Raw genomic sequence first — 20637 nt, 5'->3', positions numbered from 1 at the left:
ATATAACAGAATATTCCGTAAGTACATTTACGGAACATTCTATTTTCAAACTCTTCCGTAAATGTAGATATTGAAGATTTCATGAACTTGAGATTTTCCTAATTACTTGAAAAAATACCAAGTTTAACTATGTTTTAATGCTTCCGGAGATGCATCTACGAAAAAAAACTATTTATTTACAAAAATATTTTCGAAAGTACATCTATGAAAATAGGAAATACAAATGAAATTTCGTCAGATACCTAATAGATTTACGGGGTTTATTGAGAAATTCTCGTGAAAGGAATTGATAGCATGTTGGTAAATAGGGAGATGCTTTTGCTAAAAACTAAAAGCCAACACTATGTACAGTTAAAGCTGATAAAATAAACCTGTACAGTTAAAGCTGGTAAAATAAACCTGGCTATGCTGGAAGTATAACAAGGCTTTCTTCTATTATTCGTGATTAGGTAAGCAAAAATGTTGTGAAAAAAGTTTTGAATTTTCTAAAACATTAATATTGTTGAAGAATGTATATTTACATATTTCATTAATACAATGTAGATTGGAAATTAAGATTGTTTTGTTTTATAATTTGGATTGAGTCATAAAATATTAATTAATTTGGTTAACAAATATGTAAAGTTTTATTCAAGTTTAATTTCTGGTTTTTGGATTAATTTGTTTTATGTTTAAAAAGTTTAAAAAATATTTCAACTGATTAACATTATTCTAAAAATGCAATAAATATTTTTTTCTTAAAATATAACAAAAATTAAGTTTTGATATAAATTATATAAGTTGCAATTAAGATAGGACTATGAAAACAAAAATTAATCTAATTGATTAATTTGACTGAATCAAAATTTAACAGTTATGATAAATTATTCTTATTTCTCATAATAAACAAGTGTTCTCACGTGTTCAAGAATTGGAAGTGGATGCTCTAACTCCGTGAAGGATACATAAATGGATAGAGTTGAATAATTGTTGATCTTGAATGGTGATTCCATTCTTCTTTTCGACGGCGCGGGGTGGACCTGCATGGTTAGCACTCCAACACTCAAGTTAGTTTAAAATTTATTATGAGTATAATGAAAGTAGAGATCAGAGGTTGAACCTTGTTCTTCACATGTGAACTAGTTTTACGCTTTGGGTCAAGTAGAGTGGATTTGAGATGGACTGGGCCTTGATCATTTGGTTCTTTTGTCAGTCTTGAATAGTTGCCCCTAAGGTTTTGTCGGGAACTAAAGGAGCTAGGGGGCCCTTAATATCATTAGGTGAGATAGAACTGAATTGTTAGGATATTTTTTTTGAAGTAGTAAAGGAAAACAAATACATTTAATGCGGTCCCATCGACGAAACACTTTGCTGTCCATTCTTGTCACGTACAATGACGTGGCCAACTAGGGTATGACGCAATTTAGAGAGTACTTTAGTGCACTCGAGCTGGCAACCATGTGGGGAAATCTAGTTGTTTATCTTGTGATTTTTGTTCATAGTTGATCTTGATCCTTCAACTGACATTTCTTTTAAAGAGAGTGAGTAGAATATTTAGAAGTTTTCGCAACCTCTTATCTTTCAAGATTACAGTTACTTTCCAAAGATACGTCTTCGTCTCTTTTTTATGCAAATAGGACTAGAAGTGATTCAGAGATCCATTTAAAGTTTTCGCCCTTTTCATTCCTCCTGCTTCATCAATCTCTCATAACCAGGTATGATTACAACTCAAGATTTTCCTTCAGCATTTCTTGCTATATTTAAATAGTACCAGGCCAAAAAACCTCAGTTGATAAAATATCTACACAAGGTACACAGTCTATCTACACAATTTACATCATTTGAAGAAGAATATGTTCCCCGCGAACAGAAATTCTAAGCAGGCCTTCTATCCAATCTTGTCGACTCAAAAACAATAAGGTTTAACAGAAGAGTGATACGGGAGATCTCGTTCCCCCAACATTTAGGAGGAAAAGTTTACTTCCTAGAAATCATCCCCAAATCAAATTAGATGTCACCCATACTGCACTACTTGTAGGAGGACAAAATCCCTCTTAATTAAGGGGAAGCGAGGAAAGTCTAAAATCAGGATGTCAAGTACTCCATTCTCGCAAGAAAATTTTATAAAATGGGGAGAGCATCTTAAATTCTACGCCTCCTGTGAGAACATGAAATCACCTTAGTACTTGGTGAAGTGTACAAAGGAGTCGGCGATAGTCATATTGGCAGGAAGGATTTCGCCCATAAATTGCTAAGGGCATGATACTATTGGCCCACCCAAATGAAGGATAACAATGTTTTTATCAAGAAGTTTGACCAGTGTTAGAGGCATGTTGACCTTCATCACGCCCCAGCCGAGCTTCTTTAGTCAAAGACGTCATCCCGATCTTTCAAACAGTGGGGGTAGACATCTTAGGTTTGTTTTCTCTGACACCAAGCAACTAAAATTCTTGATAGTAGGAATAGATAACTTCACAAAATGGGTATAGGCGGAAGTGGTCGCTAAAACTAAAGCAGAAAATTTTTTCCACTTCTATTGGTTGAAAATCATGTGCAGGTTTGGGATTCCCAGCGCCATTGTTTCCGACAACGGAACCTAGTTTGCCAATGCCATGGTCATCGATTTTTACCAAGATTTAGGAGTGCAAACAAATTTCGTATCTTTTGTACATCTGCAAGCCAATGGGAAATCTAAATCGACGAACAAGGTGATTTTGAAAGGACTCAAAAAGAATCTTTATGATGCCAACAACTAATGGACGGAACTGCTCGACAAAAAAGTATGGTCATATCACTCAACCCCATATTGTACCATTAAAGAACTCCACTCACCATGATGTATGGAGCGTATGCCATTCTACCCATAGATATTGACACACCCTCATGGCGATGTTCCCAATTTGCTCAAGAGGTAAATAATGCAGAATTGGAATGTGTGGTGGATTTGATCAATGAATTGAGAGAAGTCGCCCATGTCCGAGAATTCTATGATAGTCATAAAGTCGCCAAAAGGTACAATTCCAACGTCATGCAGAGGGAAATGTCAAAAGGCAATATGGTATTAAAACAAGTAGTTCTACTCGCACAGCGTGGAAATTACAACCCAATGGGAAATACCATATCACATATTCCACAATCTCCCCACTGGGCGTACAAGTTGAAGGAACTAGATGGAGAGCTCCTACCCAAAATTTGGAACACCCTCCATCTAACATATTATTACAGTTATATTGTTGTAATTTCTTAAGAGAGATAATCACTTGTCGATGAACAATTTCTTGAATGTTTATGACAATTAAGAACAATTTCTTATATTTTGTATGTTGGACTTCATGAAGAAGATCTTTGTCGCCTCTTAAGGAAATATTTAGTATATGGACTTCAAGACAAAGATCCTTGTCGCCTCTTAAGGAAATATTTTGTATTCTCGACTTCATGACAAAGATCTGGGCCGACTCTTAAGGAAATATTTTGTATGATGGACTTCATGACAAAGATCTTTGTCGTCTCTAAAGGAAATGGTTTGTATGTCAGACTTCATGACGAAAATCCTTGTCGCCTCTTAAGGGATTAGTTTGTATGTTGGACTTCATGATGAATATCCTTGCCGCCTCTTAAGGCAATATGGTGTAGTTTGGACTTCTTGGTGAAGATCTTTACCGCCTCTTAAGGCAATATGGTGTAGTTTGGACTTCTTGGTGAAGATCTTTACCGCCTCTTAAGGTAATATATTGTATGATGAACTTCAGGAAGAAGGTCATTGTCGTCTCTTAAGGAAATATTATTTATGTTGGACGTCATGACAAAGATCATTGCCGCCACTTAAAGAAATATGTTGTGGGTTGGACCTCCTAGTAAAAATCATTGTCAACCTTTAAGTCAGTACAAATAAACGATCCAAACTCCCTGCCTAAGAGACTTGGAGTTTCCTCGGGAGGGACCAAACATGTAAATCTCTCACAAGAGGCACGACTTTAATATAGCTTAAGAAAGTTAGTTTTAAGCCTGGTTTGAGGACTTGATAAAAGCCCTGTCCGAGAGGTCTGACTCCTCGCTGAGGGACTTACAATCTCATCATCCAAGCTCAATATACATTTTCCTCAGAGGCTTGAAATTTCATCGGGCGGGACCAAACATATAAATATTTACCAAGAGGCGCGACTGAAGTCTACCCTAAGGGGCTTAGTCTTAAGTCTTGTTTGAGGGCTTGATAGAAGTCTCGCCTGAGAGGTATAATGTCTTGCCTAAGGGACATATAGTCTCATTAGCAAGGCTCAAAATAACTTCTCCTGAGGGTTCTTATAGTCTCATCAACAAGTCTCAAAATAACTTCGCCTGAGGGACTTATAGTCTCATGAACCAAGCTCAACATAACTTTGCCAGAGAGACTTAGAGTTTCCTTGGGAGGGACCAAACATATAAATCTCACCTAAGTGGTGGGACTGAAGTGTAGTCTAAGAGGCTTAGTCTTGTCTTAGGGCCACCCGAGAGGTCTAACACCCCGTTTGACGGACTTATAGTCTCATCAACCAGGCTCGACATAACTTTTCTTTAGAAACTTGGAGTTTCCTAGGGCGGGACCAAACATTTAAATCTCATCCAAGAGAGACTTAGTCTTAAGGTTTGTTTGATGGCTTGATAAAAGTCTCATCCGAGAGGTCTAATGCCTCACCTGAAGTACTTATAGTCTCATCATCTAGGCTTAACATAAATTCGCCTAAGGGACTTATAGTTTCATCATCCAGGGTCATCATAACTTCTCCTAAGAGACATGAAATTTACTAGGACGAGACGAAATATATAAATCTCGCGTCAATGGGTGCGACTAAAGTCTAGCCTAAGAGTCTTAGTCGTAAGTTTTATCTAAGGGCTCGATAGAAGTCCCACCCAAGAAGTATAACGCCTCACATCGAGGGACTTAAAATCTCATGATTCAGGCTCAACATAACTGCGCCTGAGGGACTTAGGGCCTTAGGATGCTCCAGCGCTCTATAGTCTAAAAGAACTCCTCCCATTATCAAAGCCCTTATTATTGAGGGATTGTGTAATGTTATATTTGTAAAAGGCTTATCTAAGGCAGGAGGGGGGTTATAACCCTCAAAAGAGGCGACATCCATATGTCGCCCCTAAGGGAATTTCATCGCCCTAAGCCCTCCCACTTTCCTAATTATGAGAAACATTAAGAAAGACGTTCCTTGGTCATAGTGAAGCTAAGATTCAATAGATAATCCACATCTTCCTCGAAAGTAAGGATTCAATGATCCACCGTTGACTAGTAGGAAATTATCACTCCCAAGGAAATCCTAGGCCCAAGGGCCTCTATAAATACCTCTCCTCTAACACAAGAAGACAGATCATAACTTAATTGTTATATCGCATAATAGAGAGCCCTCTCACCTCACGTGACTTAGCCTCTCTTACCACTATAAACACCATAAATATCACCATATAGGGCTCTCGCTGCCGCAAGCAATCTCTAACCTCCCTAACTCTTATAAGCCTACTAAGGCCTCTGAGTATCCCTTATCCTTTGGGATACCACACACACCTATGCTTTTTGACCAATACAAAGAGCCTTCATAGCCTTGTCGAGTAAGGATTTCATTGTCGTATCAACAACTTTGGCTTCCTTTCGAGACTTCTTATTTGTTTTTATAAAATATTCAAGCTCGTTCATTTTGAAGCAATAGAGGATGGAATATATGAACTTTTGTATCGTTTTAAAGAGACTCATCTTGACTCGCCTTTTCTCGAAGAGCCAACACTTCTTATTTAAGCTTAGATTTCTCTTTGCTCAACCATCTCATATTTATCTAAGTGTCCTTTTCCTTGAAAGGTGATCGGAAAAATAGCAAGTGTACTATTTTCACCGATGTAGTAATAATGGGTTTTACCCCAAGTATCGATCACGAGGATTGCGTAGGAAACACAAGTTACTTAAGTCAATTAAACAAAAGAGCAAATAGGTGTTTTGTTATAATGCAATAAGTAAATTTAAATAAAAGAAATAATAAAAATAAGCTGAAATTAAAGTTTGACTTTTTAGATGTAATTTGAGGTAATGCCAGGGTAGGTGTTTAATCTTCCTTATAATGACTCTGTAAAAAGATCTCTTCAACAAGTTCATAGACTGCAACTATTTGTTCTTAAGGGTGTTTCCCTAAGTCCTTAGTGGAAAGCCTTTTGGTTTGCAATCCTATTGCCTAAGTCCTTAGAAACAAAGGTTTATAAACCAAAGATGTAAATAATCAAGAATGTTCAAATAACCTTTCGGTATCCCTAGTCCTAGGTGATAACTACTAGATCAAATTGTTTAAAAACCTTAACAACCGTAGTCCTACAAATTGTTAACCGTAGATCAATCTTTGTTTTTCCGACAAAGAAGGCATAAAAACATTAAACAATCAAATTGCATAAAACTAATACTTGATTAAAGAAATACGGAATTCAAAAGTCATTACAATTCAAATCAGGGACACCCCCCTGGCATTGGGGGGTTTAGCCTCTCTTAATATTCAAGAAACCAAAATCAGAAAGTTTAGACATTTACAAAAGATTAGGAGAACTCTGATCTTCAATGGCTTCCACCGTTGAATCTCTTCGTCTTCCACAACCTTGAATACGCTATCTTGCTCTCTTCTGGAATTCTTTCGTACGATCAAAAAGAAATCCCTTCTCCTTGTCTCTCAATCCTCTTTTAATCCCTCTAGGTTTTCAGATCTCAGCCGGAATACCCAAACTGCCCCTGAACTTTAAAAAGATTGGAAAAACCAAAATTCAGAAATTCTGCCCGCACCGCTGACACGGCCGTGTCCCTTGACACGGGCAGACCGTGTCCGCTTCTGGTCTGGGAGATCAATTCTTCTTGAGGCCTGACACGGCCGTGTCAGATGACACGGTCAGACCGTGTCCGCCTCTGCCCATATGCTTTTTCCTAGCTTTTTGCTTCTTTCTTCACATCTTTTGGCCACGCGATCTTCCATCACTCTGAAGCTAACCTGAAACCATTACCAAACGAGATCAAAAGCACCTAATTGACAAAGAAAACGACATAAAAATACATTGCTCATAGAATAACTAAAATTAGATGAATTAAAGAAAAACACTTAAAAACAACCACAAAGTGTTACCAAGTATGGCGATCTTATGCCGAATGTATGACGAAATTAAGTAGAAATGGTGACCGATCACAACCCCAAACTTATCTCATTGCTTGTCCTCAAGTGATGCAAGAGATCAAACAGAGGTCACCTTAAACTTTTCTTTTCCACAACATAGTCGATGTCTTTCGCAACTTACTTCCCTTTCTTGATTAAGCTTTTGGACTTATCGAACCTTGTTGTCCATCACACTTCACAACAGAGTGTATTTCACCTGCAAACTTTTCACACTTCTCACATTGTCTCTCAGGGTTAGAGTGTTTTTCGCTCAACATCACGATATGCAATATCAACCCTTGACTTTGCATGCATCCTACTTTCACTACACAAAGAGAATTCACACACTTTTGAGGACTTTTTAGGTTGTAACGGGGCTGAGGTGGAAGGAAGGATAAACAAGAGATTGATATGCGAATGGTTTATGAACTAGCACTTATGTTATTTTTCTTGTCTTTGTGTTCGATTTTGTGTGAGTGGGTTTCTTCTTAGACTCTCCTTTTTACCTAATTACCGGGTAATCAACATCGTTCGAGTCTTTCAAATCTTTTTAGGCAAGTGTTTCAAACTATTTTTTTCCTTTTTTTTTTTCTTGTGCTTTACACACTTTTCTTTTTTTTTTTTCATATATCACTTGCCCTTTATTTTCTTAAGCACCACCCCAAACTTACAATTTCACACAAGTTCAAAAGAAACAATAATTACACAAGTGCCAAACAAAAATGATAGAATTATGGTTAAGGATGACATGTGTGGGTTTAACAAACAAGGGGGAATGGCTCAACGGGTTTAACGAGGGATAAAACAAAAATAAATGAAGGACGGAAAGGCTCTGGGGAGAACAAACAAGTGCCTCAGTGTGTGATTTCATAATTGTACTGTGTCGGTAGGACAAACGCAAAATTAGAGAGATAAAGTCATACCTGATTTCACTCTCATGATGATCTTTACATGTGTTTGGCATTTTATGTTCCTCACCATGTAGGCTAAGTTTGCAGCTTCAACACACCCTTTATGTCATGTGACTTTCCTTTCCGGCTCGATTTCACCACTTACCTTCTCAGTCCTGTTCTTCAAGTTGCGTCCGACACTTTCGGCTATGTCCACTTCCAAAGTACCTCGAGAGATTAAGTTCAGGTTGCACCTTTCATCCACTAACTACCAATCATCATTCATTTGGCATTCATCACTCAATCTATAACACAATGTCAACATAACACACAAACAAAAACAAAAATGGAAAACAACTAAAGGCAAATGCAAAGAACCCCTCCCACACTTGAACTAAACATTGTCCTCAATGTTTTAGAATCAGCCTCAGAGAGGTGGCTCACAGAGGAATTGCATTCCAATGATCACTTCCTAGATTCCACTGGAGATGCTCTCTTTTATTTCCTGAAAATAAGACAAACAACCAGAAAGATTTATTATTAAAACCGTGGGTTGCCTCCCACGAAGCGCTTCGTTTAACGTCGCATGGCTCGACGGTCCATTACCCTCTTTTATGGAGGGTATTTCCTTTTCCAAACCTTGTTGCTTGCCACTTCCGCAACCGCGAACTCATGAAGATGAAAAGCCTGGATAACTTTTCTCTTCCATTTGCTTCCCACATTTTTCTCGATTTCCTTAGCTTTCTTAGGACTTTTGGCGGCTACATAAGTTGGTTCCAACAGAGAGGCTATGCTTAAAACTTTTTCTTGGAGATTTTTAAGATTTTTGTCTTCTTGTTCACCTTTCGTCATACCAGTTGAAGTTTTCTCATTCACATCTGACCTATGTTTCCTGACTCCTAACATCTTCAAGGTTACTTCTTCATCAAATGATTTCAGCGTTAGCGTCCCTTTTTCAATGTCAAAATTACAACGGCCTGTCGACAAAAAGGGTCTCCCAAGAAGGATAGGAGTTTCTTCATCTTCCGGAATGTCCATGATGTGGAAGTCAACAGGGAAAACAAACTTATCAACTTCCACTAGTACATCTTCAGCTACCCCATAGGATTTCTTAACGGTGTGATCGGCGAACCTTAACTGTGTCTTACTTTCATTAATCTTTTCTAATTCAAGCTTTTTGAAAATGGATAACGGCATTAAACTCACACTAGAACCAGAATCGAGGAGTACCTTTTTAAATGCTATATTCTTGATAGTGCATGGTATCGCCACCGGCCCAGGGTCTTTCCTCTTAATTGGGATCTTTCTTGCTGAAGAGACTATACCACACTTCTCGATTACACTTTTTGGTTCTCCTCCTAGTGATTTCTTTTTCGCCAACACCTCCTTCATAAATTTCTTATACAAAGGCATGTGCTCAAGTGCTTCAAAAAAAGGTAGATTCACCTCTAACCTTTTGAACAATTTAGTGAACTTCTTAAAGTCTTTCTCTTTTGAATTCTTCTTCGTTACTCTTGAAGGGAAGGGTAGTTTAATTTCCGGTTCAGCACCTTTTTTAATTTTTTCTTCAGCTGGTTTAACCGGTGGTATCACCACTTCTGGCTCTCTTGGGTTCTCTCTTATTTCCAAATCTACCTCTATCACCATAGGGTCATCTATCTCTTCTTTTTCTTTTTCCGATTCTAACACCTTTTTACTCCTTGTTGTAACAGCATTGATCTTCTCTAGATTCTTTTGATCTTTCACAGTTTCGTTCGGAAAGTTTCCTTGTGCCTGTAGAGTGAGATGTTGTGCTATTTGACCCATTTGAACTTCAAGATTTTTGATTGAAGCCGTGGTGTTCCTGAGGTTGGCTCTTGTCTCTTCTTGAAACTGAGAGTTTTGGGTTGCCACTTTTTCAAGAGCGATCTCCCAATCTTCTTTCTTTGGTACCTGTTGTTGAAATTGTTGAGGATGATGTTGGAATTGTTGTTGATATGGAAGTTGTTGTTGTGGAGGTCTGTGTTGTTGTGATTGCGCTGGAGTTTGAAATTGGGTTGATCCTTGCTTTTGAAAGTTTCCTTGTTGGTCCTTCCATGCGAAATTAGGATGATTTTTCCAACCCGGATTATAAGTATTGGCGTAAGGATTATTTTGCCTCAACATATGAATCTGTTCCACCTGTTCCTGCGTTGCCACACAATGCATAGCAAAATGTGGTCCACTACATATTTCACATACAACTGAGTTCGCTGGTTCAACTTGTGCTACCTTTTGTTCACTAAGATTCATCTTCTTCAGTCTTCTTTCTACTTCAGCTGCAATTTGGTCTTCCATTTTAACTACTTGATCAGCAAGCTTCAAATCAATTTTACCTTCTGGTTGGCTCATAGCGCGGTCATATAACTCAATGTGCTCATTGGCGGCAATCGCTTCTATGATTCTCTTGATACCAGTGGCTGTTGCAAAGTTAGTTGAGCCACCGGCAGCAGTGTCGATAAGCTGTTTTGTCTTAAGTCGGAGACCATTAACAAAAGTCTGCATTTGCTCGGTTGGGTCCATGTTATGAGTAGGACAAGCAACCAAACACCTCTTGAACCTTTTATATGCATCTCCCAACGATTCCCCTTCTTTCTGCTTAAAATTCACTATGTCATATCTTTTTCGAATGAAGACTGATGCGGGGAAGTATTCGTTCAAGAAAGCGGTTTCCATCTGTTGCCATGTTGTGATGCTTCCAGCTGGAAGTGAGTAAAACCACTCTTCCGCATCTTCAGATAAGGTAAAAGGAAACATTACAAGTCTCTTAGCTTCTTCAGAATGACCTTCAATCTTTAATGACGTTGTCGTGGTGAGGAATCTTTGTAGATGCTTATTTGCATCTTCATTGATTCGTCCCGCAAACGGCTTGCTCTCCAACTGTCGGATAGTTGAAGGATGAAGTTGGAAGTGTGCAACATTGACCGGTTGGTTTACAATGGTCATTCTTCCAAGCGGTGCATTGGCCCTTCCATAATCACCCAAAAGTCTCTCTGGAGGAGGTGGATCAGCTGCCATAGTTTCAGGCTCAGAATCTGACTGCTCGGACTGAATAGATATTACTTCTTCGTCTTCTGATTCTGAAACTACAGGGGAGTCTTCTTTCGATGCCAGTCTTTTTCGCTTGACTTCTCGGAGTCGTGCTCTCAATAGTCTTTCTGGTTCTGCGTTAAAAAGAAGTTCAGCTGAGGCTTTACCTCGCATACAAGATTAGAAATCGATTAGTAGATAAGTTAAAAAAAAATTAAAATAAGCAAATAAAAATTTCAGCAAAAAGAATTTTAATTGCAGAGCAATAAAATTTTAACTGACTAAAATAAAACTTATATTTTGGCAATCCCCGGCAACGGCGCCAAAAACTTGATCGGAAAAATAGCAAGTGTACTATTTTCACCGATGTAGTAATAATGGGTTTTACCCCAAGTATCGATCACGAGGATTGCGTAGGAAACACAAGTTACTTAAGTCAATTAAACAAAAGAGCAAATAGGTGTTTTGTTATAATGCAATAAGTAAATTTAAATAAAAGAAATAATAAAAATAAGCTGAAATTAAAGTTTGACTTTTTAGATGTAATTTGAGGTAATGCCAGGGTAGGTGTTTAATCTTCCTTATAATGACTCTGTAAAAAGATCTCTTCAACAAGTTCATAGACTGCAACTATTTGTTCTTAAGGGTGTTTCCCTAAGTCCTTAGTGGAAAGCCTTTTGGTTTGCAATCCTATTGCCTAAGTCCTTAGAAACAAAGGTTTATAAACCAAAGATGTAAATAATCAAGAATGTTCAAATAACCTTTCGGTATCCCTAGTCCTAGGTGATAACTACTAGATCAAATTGTTTAAAAACCTTAACAACCGTAGTCCTACAAATTGTTAACCGTAGATCAATCTTTGTTTTTCCGACAAAGAAGGCATAAAAACATTAAACAATCAAATTGCATAAAACTAATACTTGATTAAAGAAATACGGAATTCAAAAGTCATTACAATTCAAATCAGGGACACCCCCCTGGCATTGGGGGGTTTAGCCTCTCATAATATTCAAGAAACCAAAATCAGAAAGTTTAGACATTTACAAAAGATTAGGAGAACTCTGATCTTCAATGGCTTCCACCGTTGAATCTCTTCGTCTTCCACAACCTTGAATACGCTATCTTGCTCTCTTCTGGAATTCTTTCGTACGATCAAAAAGAAATCCCTTCTCCTTGTCTCTCAATCCTCTTTTAATCCCTCTAGGTTTTCAGATCTCAGCCGGAATACCCAAACTGCCCCTGAACTTTAAAAAGATTGGAAAAACCAAAATTCAGAAATTCTGCCCGCACCGCTGACACGGCCGTGTCCCTTGACACGGGCAGACCGTGTCCGCTTCTGGTCTGGGAGATCAATTCTTCTTGAGGCCTGACACGGCCGTGTCAGGTGACACGGTCAGACCGTGTCCGCCTCTGCCCATATGCTTTTTCCTAGCTTTTTGCTTCTTTCTTCACATCTTTTGGCCACGCGATCTTCCATCACTCTGAAGCTAACCTGAAACCATTACCAAACGAGATCAAAAGCACCTAATTGACAAAGAAAACGACATAAAAATACATTGCTCATAGAATAACTAAAATTAGATGAATTAAAGAAAAACACTTAAAAACAACCACAAAGTGTTACCAAGTATGGCGATCTTATGCCGAATGTATGACGAAATTAAGTAGAAATGGTGACCGATCAAAAGGATTACCCATAGCTAAAACATCACCCTAGTCAACAACAACCAGAGAAAATAGAGAAGTAGTCTGGTAAATGTAGACAGTGGCCTCCAAGAAGATTCTGAATATAGGAAAGATCCTCTTCAGAGTTCACGAAAAATGCCTTCTGAGAAGTGTGGGGAATCCATGACTGCAGGATGGCCAACAGTTTGGGAAAAGGGGTAGATGACCCTGAAGAGGCACCTCTAGACAGTCGAGTCTGTTTGGCCAAATCTCCCTCCAAAGGAGGACTTTGAACCTGGTCCCGATACCTTTTATTATTGGTAGGAGAAGTCAGAACATGGTCTTCAAGGACTCAATTAGCGATTATAGAAAAAGGTTATTCCCGACCAACTAGAGAATGAGTACGGGCACGAGCTAAAGAAGTGGTGGTAGCACCTTTAACCTCCCTCTCTTTAGCAATATCAAAGACATTCTTCAGGAATTCATTTTATCTGCAAAGTCCAAACACACTCGTAAAAAAAGCCTACGAGGGAATGACTTTATCATCACCGAAAATTCCTTCCTCTCCAGAATACTGGTCGCGCTCACACTATTATATGTGGCAATGGATCGCTTCCTTTATAGATTGGGCTTTACCTCAGAAGGATCAAAAAATTTCTCATAACCAAGACCCTCATAAAAAGCGTCAAGAATCAAGATCATTCTTCATCTTAATCTTGTCGGGAGTAAAAGAATCCAGACGAATAGGATACTCATGAGGTTCACATTTAAAATAGACTCAATCCTAGTAATTTTGAAATCTATGTGTGTATAAACGAGAAGGGAACCCTTGAAAGCTGACATGAAAAAGGTACTTGGTAGGAACAAGGAAGAACTTGGAGTGGGGCCCCATAGTACAAAGCTTTACCAGTAAGAAATGATCTCAGAAATCGTCACATCTCTCAGTAGTGAGATGATCCCTTGATCCTAGATATTATTTCGAGAGGCATGTATCATGATAAATAGAAGAAAGAATAATCTACATGAGGGCTTCCAAGACCGACAAATTTCCCATAGTTGGAACTCCATTATAAAATTCTAGGCACTGGTATGAAGTTGCGAGAGGGAAACCTTCAAAAACGTCAACACCCCCATTTCAAACTCAGAGAAAGGCAACCACAAATTAATCTAGGAAATAGACATTCATGGAAAGGAATAAAACACTCCCTAAAGCTGCTACATATCCTTTTGTCTGATTCCATAGAGAGAACCAACCAATCAAAGTGACAACCCACTTCTATACTAGTCTCTCTCACAACTGTAGGATTATCTAAAGTAGATAGGTTTCTAAATATTTCAGAGTACACCCAGCTATACTTTCTCACATCAATTAGCTCCAAAAGCTCAATACTTCTTAGAGGTATCTCTTCAGGCCAGAAGATATTGGATGGGCTAAGCCAATCGACACCGACATGATAGGTCCCATGCGCCAGTTGTTCAAATAAAATATGCTTCTAAGTAGACTAACATGCCAATCATACATTTGAAAAGGTCATACTCAAACATAAAAATATTAAAGTTAGGTCAGACTTAGGTTTTGAAAATTTCAGCACGTCAAGCATAGGCTTGAAAAAGTCTAACTTGACACAACCTATTCTTATCCCTAGTTGTTGGTCTAGAGTTCAATATCTGACGACACCATTAATATATATTTATACATTAATTTAAACAGATTTTTCATATTTATAAACCAATAACTTTAAAAAAAAATCAATTAATTTATTTATTACAAACAAACATAAATTATAGATATTAAACACAAAATTTTATTAAACTTAGTGTGTTGGTTTGTTAATAGACCAGCTCTTCAGGGATAGTTCGATATGAAATATTTAGTATGGTAAATTAAAAGTGTTAAATTTAAAAAATTTTAGAGACAAGAAAATAAAATTTAATATAAATATTGAGTTATTCTCTTCGAGACATTTGTAAAATAATATATTTTCATTAACACAAATATCTTCCCTTTCTAATTTTTTATTTTAATCTTTTTAATTTTTCATGTAAAATATTTGATGGTAGAAATAGATTTAAAAAAAAAACTTTACAATGATTAAGTATGATATATTTTAAAAATGGGCACAAATAAGATATGTTCTTTGTTATAGATTATTTCGGTTGAATAAAATATTTACTAAACTCTAATATTCTATGTTAGTGTATTTAAAGACATATTTGTATATACTATCATAATATAATATGCAGTGTATGATTATGATATCATATTTATATTATAGTTTATAAATATATTTTTAAATATATTAAAAATAGATGAAAAATAATATGTTCAAAATACAATAAAAAATGTTAGAAAATGTATGATTATAAAAACGTTTAGAAAAAACTCATATGATAAAATTATTAAAAGTTTTTTAATCACCTAATATTAGTTTGAGCTAAAAAAAAAAAAAATTGGCAAGTCTGAAATACTTTTTGGATATAGCTTATAGTCCTGAGGAAATAAATTTTCGAAAAATAATCAAATCTAAGAAAAATAGTCAACATTTATTTTTTAAGGCTAATTTGTCGTATTGTTCTTATACGTTGAATTTTATTTAACATATATTCAACAGCGGGAAGATATTATAATAATAATAAAGAATGAAAATAATAGCACAATTCCATTTATTTATATTTGAATCATGAATATTTTATACACTTAAATAGATGTCTCTTTTGAAATATGACCAGTCTAGAATCGCCCTCACCTGTGGAAGATTTTTGCAAAGTTGATTCTCCACACCAAGTCACCAAGTTGTGCGTAGAACGAATTGCATAGGATGACTGGGAGAGAAATTACGTTATGCGTATATATGTGGCGTGTGCATGATGACATGATGTTATGTACGCAATTTTATTATATAAGTGGAAATTTAAGATGCACAACCTACAAGAAAAAATTTATAAGAGGATAGATATTTTTACTTCAAAAGTAAGTTTAAAAGTGTTATTATAAATCTTAATCTTTGATCTTCGTTAATTTAACCGCTTTAATTGATTTTTTATATAAAAAAATATTTTTAAAAATAATTAGATTAAATGATGAATTAAAATCATTAGATTAATGGAGATCAAGAGTTAAAATTTGAAGTAATTTTTTAAAACGTACTCTTTGATGGTTGTCACACACTAAGACTATGAGCTGATTGGTGAAGCGGGAAGATTTAATAAGCGAGAATTGAGTAAAGATTTTATAGAAGAGTTTGACATTAAGCTGTATACAAGTCAAGATCTAAATAGAAGATTATTTTTCTCATCATATTATTGTGGATTGCTGAGAGTTTGACATTAAGTTGTATACAAGTCAAGATTCAAATAAGAGATTATTTTTCTCATCATATTATTGCGGATTGGTGATTGTATGAGCTTTTGTAATATTTGTCAAAACATAAAGGAAGAAAACAGATTCCAATGAGAAACCATTGAAGAGTGGAATAGGCTCATATAAGGATGATATAGCTAAACCATTATATATCCATGTGTACTCTCTCTCTCTCACACACGCACTCACATTTGCATTTTAATTTTCGTAGAATATTGTATGCTTAGGTTATCATTTCTTAGCGTAGTTTTTCATTCAATTTAGTTGGTAGAGATTTATTACATAAGGTTAGGTTTTGTTATAATTGATACCTAATTGAGCTTTAGTGTTGATTAAAATTTAAAAAATTAGTGTTGTTAGAATCCGATATTGATTTTTTTTTTATAAGCAAAATTGGAATTAAAAAGCACTAGGGGTGCTTAACCCAAATACAAGAATACAAAAACCGGTCGGCATAACCAAAACTAACCAACCTATCACCGCATAATCCAACTAAAATCAAAAAGTAAAAAAACCGGGATCTAAGAACCAATCCTCCCGGGACCTATTACAAAAACCTTTGAAGAAAACACTAAACCAATCCCAAGATAGAGCTTTCATGCGAGCTAAACCATCGAAAGATTTTACATCCAAACCATTAAAAATTACCTCATTCCTACCAATCCACACAATCCAACAAAAAACAAGACCAAGGAACAAATTCAAACCAACGCCCCCCACTTTATCACAATGCTTCTCCAACCAACAAAGGCGACCCACTATCGAATCAACCGCGGAATCGTCGGTCAAATGTAACCAATAAAGAAAATTCCTCCACCAACGATTAGTAAAAGAACACTCAAAAAAGATATGGTTGAGATCTTCTTCGAAATTAAGACAAAAAGGGCAACGAAGTTCACTTGGATTAACCAAAATACCCCTCTTAGCTAAATCAACCTTGGTTGGAAGCCGATTCCAAATCAATCTCCAACCAAAAATGAGGATTCTACTAGGAACTTTTGTTTTCCAAAGACTAGAGAAAACCACACGGAGAGAGGATTCCAAAGAAAAAGCCGGAACAACACATAAGGATAAAGAATCATAAGCATTACTAACCGAAAAACCGGAAGCATGACGCCACCACTTGAAACCATCCTCTTCCGCCCTAGTGGGATGTACCGGAACTAGAAGAATTTGTAATTCTTCAAACTGAGCCGCGGCTGCCCGATCCATGGGTCTAATGAAAGATGTCAAATGCCAACTCCAAAATTCTCCATTCCAAAACCCCATGTCTTTTACCTTGCACCAAGTGTCTTTGGCTAACAAAAACAACTCCGGAAACATAGTGTTTAACGGAATGTTACCCAACCAACGATCCATCCAAAAGAGAATAAATGAACCCGAACCAATCTTAGGGGATATAGAAGAAGCGAACCAATTTGAAGATGTGGTCGAAGAATCCGCACCGATAGAACAAAGGTCCCTCCACCAAAGGGAAACTTTACTCCTTGAATTAAAAGACGGAGCCATGAGCATAGCTCTCTTTATATCGCCGTACCTACAAGAAAGAAAGTTAGTCCAAAAAAAAATTTCCTCCATCCAAGATCCTCCATTTCCATTTACAAAGAAGTGAAAGATTGAATCTTCCACAATGCTTCACCCCTAAACCTCCCTCCTTCTTTGGCCGACACACCAAGTCCCAACTAACCCAACACACCTTTTTCCTTCCCTCCTCACCCCCCCATAAGAACGATCGTTGTATATCAATGAGCTTCTTTACAATAGCCTTAGGAGCTTTGTAAAAAGAAAAGAAGAAGATCGGTATAGTAGATAAAACGGAATTCAAGAGCACCACTCTCCCTCCTATCGACAAGTGTTTGTGATGCCATCCCCCTAATCTCTTCCTTAGTTTGTCCACTATAGGTCTCCAAGTCGAACATCTTCTAGGATTGATCGCCACCGGAATCCCAAGAAACATAAAAGAGGAAGGATCTCCAATCTCGCAATTAAAAAAAGATGAAGCGGCTTGTATAAAATTAGGATCCAAGTTAACTCCAAAAAGTCTACTTTTGGATAAATTTACCTTCAAACCCGATGCAAGTTCAAAACCTCTAAGGATGGCCTTAAACGTCCAAAGATTATTCCAAGAATCCTCACCTATGAGAACCGTGTCATCCGCGAATTGAAGAATTTCCAATTTGGAACCAACCCCCACCGAAAAACCCCTAAACTCACCAAGAGAGGAAGCTACTTTAACCATGCCCGCCAATCCTTCCGCCACCAATAAGAAAAGAAAAGGTGATAGTGGGTCACCTTGTCTAAGACCTTTAAAAACCTCAAAATCACTAGTAGGGCTACCATTCACCAAAATAGACATGGAACTATTAAAGACAAGCGCTTCGATCCAACCTCTCCATTTAACACCAAACCCCATCCTTACAAGCATGTACCTAAGAAAATCCCACGACACACAATCATACGCCTTTTCGAAATCAACCTTTAGCATCATGCACCTTTTGTTGTATCTCTTAGCAAAGTCCAAAGATTCATTCAAGACTAGCACTCCATCCAACATGTTACGCTTAGGTAGAAAAGCGGATTGACAAGGAGAAATGAGATTTCCCAAAACCATCTTCAATCTTGACGCCAACAATTTAGCCAAAATCCGATACATACTATTAATGAGGCAAATAGGTCTATATTCGTCTAAGGACAAGGGATTGTTTACCTTTGGAATTAAAGCCAAGAAAGAAGCGGTAACCGCTTTAGGAAGAGTGGAAGAAACTTGAAACTCCTTGACAAAATCAAGAATCTCTTTCTTTAAGAAAGGCCAACAAGCTTTGTAGAAACCCATAGTGAATCCATCGGGCCCGGGACTCTTATCTCCATCACACTTTGAAATAACATCCCACACCTCTTCTTCCGTAAAAGGGTTCTCTAAAAAGGACACATCTTCCTCCGAGATGGAGTTAAAAATAATACCATCCAAACGCGGACGGGAAACCAAAGGTTCCGCAAATCTATTTTGAAAATGGTTCTTGATTTCCTCTTTCACCAAATCAACTTGGTCAATCCACCCTCTTGAAGTGTTTAAACCCAAAAAAGAATTCCGCCTTGTTCTAATGTTAACCATTTTGTGGAAAAAACTTGGAATTAGAATCCCCTTCTTCCAACCATAACACCCTAGCCTTTTGACGGAGAATGCTTTCCTTGAAATTAAGAGTTTCCCACATTTTGGAAGAAGCAACCGACCGTCTTAAAGCCAAATCATCTAGATCCACCCCACTACCTTCGGAAGCTACGATATCTAGAGCATTAAGATCGTTTCTAGCTTCTTCCACTTCAAGATTAAAAAAGCCAAAAACCTCTCTATTCCATTTCCTCAAAGCGGTCCTTAAAACTTTAAGTTTCTCTTTGAAACAAAATAAAGCTTTCCCATTAACATGGATCTCATTCCAACTCTTCTCGGTGAAGGAGAAGAACTCATCATGCTTGGTCCAACAAGAAAAGAACTTGAATGGTTTTGGTCCCCAATCCAAAGAATCGGATTTGAGCCAAATCGGACAGTGATCAGATAGCTCCCTCATCCCTACCACTTGACCGCCCACTTTCCATTCCTCCACCAAACACTCCGACATAAGAAATCTATCCAAACGGCTCATCGCTTTACCATCGGCACTGAACCACGTAAATCTCTTGCCAAAAACAGGAAGATCCACCAGTTCCATACTATTAATGAACTTATTGAACCCCTCCAATTCACCCCTGTTCACAACCCCATTCACACTCTTCCGTTCAGCTTCATCACGAACAGCATTAAAATCCCCCCCCCCCCCAATAAGCAAGCACCTTTCGGAAACCTCCTTTGTAAAGATTCTAACTCCCTCCACAGCTTTCTCTTCTTATCCAGAACACAAGCAGAATAAACATTGACCACATACACCAAAACACTATTCCATAAACCACAAACACCCAAAAAACCTTCCCCCCGAAAGCTATAACAAGATTCGAAAGAGCCCTTTCTCCACAAAGTTAACAAGCCTCCAGAATTACCAGCAGAAGCTTTAAAGGACCATTCAACATTTGTCCCACCCCACAGCTCAAAAATGAATTTATCTGGAACCGACACAGCTTTGGTTTCCTGAATAAAGCAAACATCGAAGCCCTCTTTACGAACCAAGTTGCTAAAGGATCTACGTTTCAGAGGACTACCCAACCCACGGAGATTATAAGAGATGAAATTCATGACTTACCTCCTTTGATTCCTGCCTTCTGCTCTTTTAATAATTTGTCCCTCTGTTCCATAGAGATGATAGAATCCACCATGACCGAATCTGATGCTAACCCTCGAGCTCCAAATAGAGAAGCCTTCTCCCATAATTTAATTGCTATCTCTTCATTTTCTCTTGCCAAAAATCTATTATTGCCCCTTGTAACATCTTCATCAGGAATTTCACCAAATCTGGAATCCGAATCACTGTTAGCCTGAACCGCTGCCGCCGCCCCACCCTTATCTATTCTGCCCGCTCCACCTTTCACTAACGCCGCTTTGGGTTTT

This window comes from Vicia villosa, linkage group LG2 (genome assembly GCF_029867415.1).
Source record: "Vicia villosa cultivar HV-30 ecotype Madison, WI linkage group LG2, Vvil1.0, whole genome shotgun sequence".
In the NCBI taxonomy this organism is placed as follows: domain Eukaryota; kingdom Viridiplantae; phylum Streptophyta; class Magnoliopsida; order Fabales; family Fabaceae; genus Vicia; species Vicia villosa.
The sequence above is the reverse complement of the archived record's forward strand: the minus strand, read 5'-3'. Positions refer to the sequence as shown.